The sequence below is a fragment of the Aulostomus chinensis genome, chromosome 4 (assembly GCF_037954235.1).
Source record: "Aulostomus chinensis isolate RoL2024-O1b breed Wild chromosome 4, RoL_Achi_v1.0, whole genome shotgun sequence".
NCBI lineage: Eukaryota > Metazoa > Chordata > Actinopteri > Syngnathiformes > Aulostomidae > Aulostomus > Aulostomus chinensis.
In genome coordinates this window covers 27,634,420-27,641,919 of record NC_141323.1, presented here as the reverse complement: position 1 = coordinate 27,641,919, position 7,500 = coordinate 27,634,420, and the positions used below count along the sequence as shown (strand labels likewise).

Here is a 7,500-nt window from a genome sequence, read left to right as displayed (position 1 = left end):
CTTCAAGAAAAGGTGTGTGAGGGAAGCTCGCTCATGCTGGTCCCCAAAGACTCAAAGCTGCCCTTTCCTCACAAAGAAACAAAAAAGCTTACAGCACCTGGTATTCCCAGACAGTCTCCCATCCAAGTACTAACCAGGCCCGACCCTGCTTAGCTTCCGAGATCAGACAAGATCAGGGGTGTTCAGAGTGGTATGGCCGTAAGCCCTTGACTCTTACACACATGGGCTCTATATCCATTTCACTCACTTTACAACCTCAAAAAAAATGTGATGTGCAACAGCCTCACGGTCTTTTTACACACCAAATAGTTGTCCTGTCAATACAAAGAAAAGAATGTTGATGTCATCTAGAGAAAGGTACTGCATCTGCAATCTGTCTACTTCAAATTACACACTGCATGACATTCCATTCGAAAGCTGTGGAGGGCGCTTCAAGAAAAGGTGTGTGAGGGAAGCTCGCCCATGCTGGTCCCCAAACACTCAAAGCTGCCCTTTCCTCACAATGAAACAAAAAAGCTTAAAGCACCTGGTATTCCCAGGCGGTCTCCCATCCAAGTACTAACCAGGCCCGACCCTGCTTAGCTTCCGAGATCAGACGAGATCGGGCGTGTTCAGAGTGGTATGGCCGTAAGCCCTTGACTCTCACACACATGGGCTCTATATCCATTTCACTCACTTTACAACCTCAGAAAAAAAGTGAAGCGCAAAAGCCTCAGGGTCTTTTCACACGCCAAATCGGTGTCCTGTCAATAAAAGAAAAGAATGTTGATGTCATCGAGAGAAAAGTACTGCATCTGCCATCTGTCTACTTCAAATTAACCACTGCATGACATTCCATTCCAAAGCTGTGGAGGGCGCTTCAAGAAAAGGTGTGTGAGGGAAGCTCGCTCATGCTGGTCCCCAAAGACTCAAAGCTGCCCTTTCCTCACAAAGAAATAAAAAAGCTTACAGCAGCTGGTATTCCCAGGTGGTCTTCCATCCAAGTACTAAACAGGCCCGACCCTGCTTAGCTTCCGAGATCAGACAAGATCGGGCGTGTTCAGAGTGGTATGGCCGTAAGCCCTTGACTCTCACACACATGGGCTCTATATCCATTTCACACAATTTACAACCTCAGAAAAAAAGTGATGCGCAACAGCCTCAGGGTCTTTTCACACGCCAAATACGTGTCCTGTCAATAAAAGAAAAGAATGTTGATGTCATCGAGAGAAAAGTACTGCATCTGCCATCTGTCTTCTTCAAATTAACCACTGCATGAAATTCCATTCCAAAGCTGCAGAGGGCGCTTCAAGAAAAGGTGTGTGAGGGAAGCTCGCTCATGCTGGTCCCCAAAGTCACAAAGCGGCCCTTTCCTCACAATGAAACAAAAAAGCTTACAGCACCTGGTATTCCCAGGCGGTCTTCCATCCAAGTACTAACCAGGCCCGACCCTGCTAAGCTTCCGAGATCAGACGAGATCGGGCGTGTTTTTTTTTTTTTTCTCTTTTATTATCAAAAATACATCATACATTTTTACCAACTGTACATTCTTATTTACATGACAAAATTTAACAATTATATAAAAAATAAATTCCTTCAGGAAAGAAATCTTACCAAAAAAAAACCCCCACCCTTGATACACCTCGAACTTGATGAAAACACCATCAGAGTTTTTTTTTTTTTTTTGTTTTTTTAAATTAAGTTAAATTTAGACAAATAAACCAACACTATGTGCCTACAGCCACTGGAGCAATGCAGGTCATTCCAAAAAAATAAATAAATAAAAATTAAAGAGAGACAAAAAAAACTCATGGGACTAAAAAGAACAAATTCCTGTCGTGAAGTGTCACACACACAAATTTTTTTTTTTTTTTTTTTAAATGAAATTTTATCAAAATGAAATGTTAAACACACCAAAAACATAAACCACCCAATTTGCTCACCCCTTTATTAAATTTGAAAAATACTTTGCTTTATAAAAAAAAAAGAGACTACTTAGCTGGGAATTTGAAGAGAAAACATACCATTGTCAATCTTGTTTATTTCAATTTTGCCATTTGCTATGTTGAAAAATGTGTTTTTCCTGCAGAAAGTGTTTTCAAAAATATCCTTGTCCATGTCATGTAAGATTTGTAGGTGCGTCAAGAGTGTTGTGTAAAAAACCCCAAATATGTTTATTTTCTTCTTTTCATAGAGAGCGTAGTTTCTAGTTGTCCATATTGATTTTTTTGCAAAAATGAGTATGGTATTTATGAGAGTCCTGTTCTGATCCTTTTGTTTCAGTGTTGTACCAAAGAGAAGAGTCCATGTCCATAGTGTTTCATCTGTCAAACTGAAATTGCAGTGCTCTTGCAGTAGCATCCTTATGAAATTCCTGAATTTATCCGATTCCTTGCAGTTGATGAATAGATGCTCCTGGTCTTCCGGTTCTTTATTGCAGATTTGGCATGTCCTACTGTAGTTTTCCTTATTAATCTGGTGTAATTTGATTCCTGTGAAAATTCTCCTGTGTCTGATATTGAATTCTAGCTTGAAAGTATTGCTGTCCATGTAAGGTATGTTAAGGTTTTGCCAGATTTTTCCTATCGGTATTCCCTTGAATAATTGTGCCCAGTGTTTTTCTGCTTTTGGAGTGCGTTTAATTGAGTTAATCCCTATGGTGTACCAGTCCTTTGTTTTCACCTGTGACAGCTCTTTCCCTGTGTACTGTGTGACAAGCTCAAGCGGTGGGAGTTCGGGGTCTGCTCTCGATTTGTCCGTGATGATTAAGTTTCTCCACAGTGAGGTTATGTTTCTGTTGATTTTGTTACCTAGTCCATTGAGGTAATCCTTTCTGCACGGTGTCCCTGTTTTTTTGAGTTGGGTTGTGACTTTCCTGAGACTGAACAGACCCCTTTCCCCCACCACTTGACCGACCCTTGTTATATTATGTTGCTGAAGTGCCCTGCATTTAAGTGTCCTACCATTGTGTGTGAAAAAGGTGCTTTCGAGAAAAGGTAACTGCAGCACATGACTTTTCTGACTGCACTTAGGCCTGAGGTGGGGCAGGAATTTGCCCCATGCCTCTAGCACCTCCTGGTAGAACATCGGTAGCGAGCCATGGCTTTTCCCAGGAAGGAGGTGATAAAGAGGGAGTTTCTCCCCCTCCCCGTACTCAGCCAGGTAGCCCGCCATTGTGTCCTCCCAGGGGTACTGCCTGTTCGAATCGAGAAAATTTCTAACTAATTTGGCCCTGAGTGCATCTTTTTTTGCACTGATGTCAATTAGTCCTAATCCCCCCTCCCTTTTATTAGCAATTATCACCCGATGAGCGATCGAATTTCCCTTTCCCCTCCAAAGGAAGGAGGAGATCGCTTCATTGAGCGAATTCAGTGCCCACTGCGGTAGCTCACAGGCCCCCAAAACATGATTAATTTTTGACAGTATTAAGGCATTGATGACAATTACCTTTCCTCTCAGGCTTAAACCCCTACTTCTCCATAAATTAAGTGTATTTTCTACCTTTTTTACAAGTTCTCTCCACCCTAAGTCCCTGGCTTCCCCTTCATTTTTACCAATGTATACACCCAGTATTTTCCTGTATTCTTTAGTGCTAAAACCCCAATTATTTTTTAAACTATTTTTACCGAATTCCATCATTTCTGACTTATTTCTGTTAACCTTAGCTCCTGATGCTTTTTCATATCTTTCTAGATGTTTTATAATATAATTTAAATTTTCTTCATTTTTAAACATTATATTGATATCATCCGCAAATTGTGCTATTTTAACGACTTTGTCTCTATATGTTTTTATACCTATAATATTCTTATCATTCATTATACTTAAAGCTAGTGGCTCAGCAACAATACTGTATAAAAGAGCTGAAAGCGGGCATCCTTGCCTTACCGATCTTTTTAATTTGATCTTTTCTGTTAGTTGTCCATTTATCTTTATTTGACTGTATGCGTTATCGTATAATAATTTAATCCATCTAATAAAGCCTTCACCGTATCCAAATCTTTTTAAAGTTTTATATAAGAAAAGATGTTCTACTCTGTCGAATGCTTTCTCCAAATCAATTCCGAGCAGATACCCCCCCTGTGCTGCCATTGTCCTGACGGTATCCTTTATTGTAAGGATCGTATCTATGATGTCTCTATCTGGTATGCCGTATGCCTGTGTATTACCAATAATGGTTCCTATTGTAAGTTTAAGCCTGTTTGCCAGTGTTTTGGTCAGTATCTTGTAATCTGTATTGAGTAAACTTATTGGTCTATAGTTTGTTATATCCTGTTTTGAACCTTTATTTTTGTAGATAAGTGAAATTATTCCTGCAGTGAATGTATTGGATGTTCTCTGTTCCCGTTCCATTGAGTGGTACAATGACAGCAACAGGGGAGCTATCTGCTCTTTGAAACAAATATAAAATTCTGCTGTTAAACCATCTACCCCTGGACTTTTGTTTTTATTTAAGCTATCTATTGCCGTCTTTATCTCATTAATAGTAATTTGTGCATCAGACCATTCCTTATCCTCCACTGAAATACTAGTTTGGATATTTGATAACAACTTGTCTACCTCTTCGCTATTGCTATATCCATTATCAAATAATTCTTTATAAAACTCTGTAGTTACTCTTAGTATATTTTCTTGATCGTCATATTCTTTTCCAGTTATATCGTTGATTTTTTCTATTATAGTTTTGTTTTGTTTTTGCTTTTCGAGCCCCAAAAAATATGCGGTGCATTTTTCTCCTTCTACTAAATTTTTAACTCTGCTTCTTATCATTGCACCTCTGCATTTTATTTTTTCTATGTTTCCTAGTTTTGCTTTATATAATTCATAGTTTTCTGTGTTTCTGTTAGGTTCTTTATCAAATAATGCTATTTCATGATTGATTAATTTTCTTAGTCGATTTTCTTCCAGCTCCTCTCTCCACTTTTTCTCTTTACTATAATTTATACTACTTCTTTTAATTCTTTGCTTTAGAATTTCCCACTTTTCTATAAAATTATTTTCTATTTTCATTTCTATTTTTGCATAATCAAGCAGTTTTGTGATTTTTTTAACGTAAGTTGAATCTGCCAGGAGGCTGGAGTTGAGGCACCAGGTACCTCCCCCCCTGAAACCTCCTGCAGCACCCAAGTAACACTCAATTGTTGCGTGATCACTCCATGCGTTATAATTATATTGTATTTTATTGATCTGTTTTGTTGCTTCAGGGGCCGCTAGACATAAATCTATTCTGGCTTGTTTCATTTTTCCCTGCACAACCTGTCTTCTGGAGTACTCTTTCTTGAATGGGTTGTGAATTCTCCATACATCTGTCAAATTGTGAATATTCATTAAATTATATAGCTCAGTTCTGCTTGTGTCATTCTTGTATACATTGTTAATTGATATATCATCCTTAGTTAATGCGATATTGAAATCGCCTATTATTATGGTTCTATGATCTATCCATCTGCTTATACTATTTAGAAACATTTTCCTTTCCTTTTCACAGTTACTGGCATATATGTTAACAATTCTGTATGTTCTATTGTTTATGCAAACATCTATAATAAGTATTCTACCTTTCTTGTCATGATATATTAACTTGCTATTGGTACTTATAGTCTTTTTTACTAAAATAGCTACGCCACAAGATTTACTTGTGCCGTTGCTAAAAAAGACATCTCCTTCCCACATTTTGCTTGCTGCCGCCACGCTATCCCCTTCCCACCTTGTCTCCTGTAAGCAGAGAATGTCACACTTGCTTTTAAGTAAAATGGCGGTCATCCTGCCATAAGTGCGGAGTCCATTGACATTAAGGGAGTGCAGCAGAAACATGGTCAGACCAAAAAAACCTTTAAACAGCCAATTTTCCCTCAAGATTTTGTACCTCTCCCTCCTTCTTTCTTCTGTTTTTTCTTCATCGCAGCATCTTTTATTGAGGTGTGCTTTTTCCGAATATTTTTTATTGTGGCAAAGTCCATTTCCGAGTCACTGTTTGATCTACTCTGAGGAGGGAAGGTGGAGGGCACATTTAAGGTAGGTACCCTGGTGGATGTGGCTGCCGCCGGCTGCAATTCTCTTGGGGTATCCCCCACCTCCATTGATTCCAGGAGTTGAGAAGGCTCCGGCTCCTTTTCGGACCCGTTTCCTCCTCCATCCTTTCCTCTCTGCTGTGGGCCTGAGTCAGTGCTCATGTCATTCAGACTTGAACCAAGCCTTGTGCCTGGGCTCTGCACCACTTTAGGAGGGCTCTGGGTTCTCTGAGGGGCGTAACCCTCACCAGCAGCCTGCTTGGCGGCGCCACTACCCACCTCGTCATCTTCCTCCTCATCCTCCGTTCCTCCCTCACTTAAACCTTCCATCTCACTGTACAGCTCCTCAGATCCAGATTCCACCACAATATCCTCATCACTATAATTACAATTACATTCATCAATTTTGTTCCAACACACCTCACATTTCTGTATCTTATTAGGTTTCCTGTTGCACTCCCTTGCATAATGCCCCTGGACACCACACTTATGGCAGGAGAACTCAGGACAGTCCCTTAGGATGTGCCCCGGCTGGAGGCACATCCTACACACCCTAGCCTGCCTATCATGTATGACCCTGAAATATTCCGGTCCCATTGCTGTGTCAAACCGTGCTGAATAAGGCAGAGATTGGACTTTATCTGTAAACTTTACTTTGAGAAACCGCGTCCCATCAGCAATTTGCGTACCCGGCCACATCCTCCTCCTTATAGTTGATGCAGCTGAGACTCCCCACCCTTCTAGCTTTTGTAAAATTTCCTCATCTCTGATGTAAGCTGGTAAGCTTAAAAAAGAAACCATGAGTTCATCATTACACAGATCTTTGACATGCACTGTGTTGTCCCCAATTTTGAAACCATCTAGGATTCTCTCTTTCCCTTTGATGTGTGACATGGTAATTTCATATTTCTGCGGCCCTGTCGCCCTACAGGCTATTAAACCTCCACACAGTGCTCTTATGCATCTCATTAATTCGAGAACTGGGACTTCATCCTGCCCAGTTACCTCGACACTGACCGTCAGTTCTCTGTCATACTTGTGGTCGCCACCCGCAGATTTCGCCGCTCCATGTCGCTGCTGCAGCTGCCTTTCCCCACCAGACGCCGCATCTCTTTCCGCCGCCAATTCTCTCTCACTCTCCGCCGCCTCTCCAGTAGCTCCTCGCTGCCCAGGTCTTCTCGGAACCACGTCTTCAGTTCTGTTCTTCAGGCCACCAGCTCTCGTTGCCTGTGGACCGGCTCCAGCGCTCATCTCCTCTGAATCAGCCGCTGCTCGCCGTCTTTCCCCCGCTGTCGCTGCGGAAGCCGCTCTCGCATTTCCCTCCGGCAGTTTTCCTTCCGACTTCTTCATGTTTCGTTTCTGATTGTTTCTTTTAACAAGCAACCATTTTTCATTTTCTTCACCTGTTTGTGCGTTTATGTCAAGTCCGTTTTCCATGCTCGTAATCTGAAATCCGTTTGCAGAGTTCAAATCCATTTGGTCCGTCCGAAAGTTTTCCATTAGGAAAAAA

General features: G+C 41.0%; 2 non-coding genes and 1 pseudogene across 2 annotated transcripts; all 3 read right to left on the bottom strand.

The window, feature by feature from the left end:
* Positions 1-85: 85 nt before the first annotated feature.
* LOC147264949 (5S ribosomal RNA) lies at positions 86-204 on the bottom strand. The gene has a single exon (XR_015115084.1). It is a non-coding gene; the product is annotated as a 5S ribosomal RNA (ribosomal RNA).
* A 310-nt stretch (positions 205-514) lies between these two features.
* LOC147264948 (5S ribosomal RNA) lies at positions 515-633 on the bottom strand. Its single transcript, XR_015113297.1, has one exon. It is a non-coding gene; the product is annotated as a 5S ribosomal RNA (ribosomal RNA).
* Positions 634-942: 309 nt separating this feature from the next.
* Positions 943-1,061, bottom strand: LOC147264947 (5S ribosomal RNA; annotated as a pseudogene).
* Positions 1,062-7,500: the final 6,439 nt, after the last annotated feature.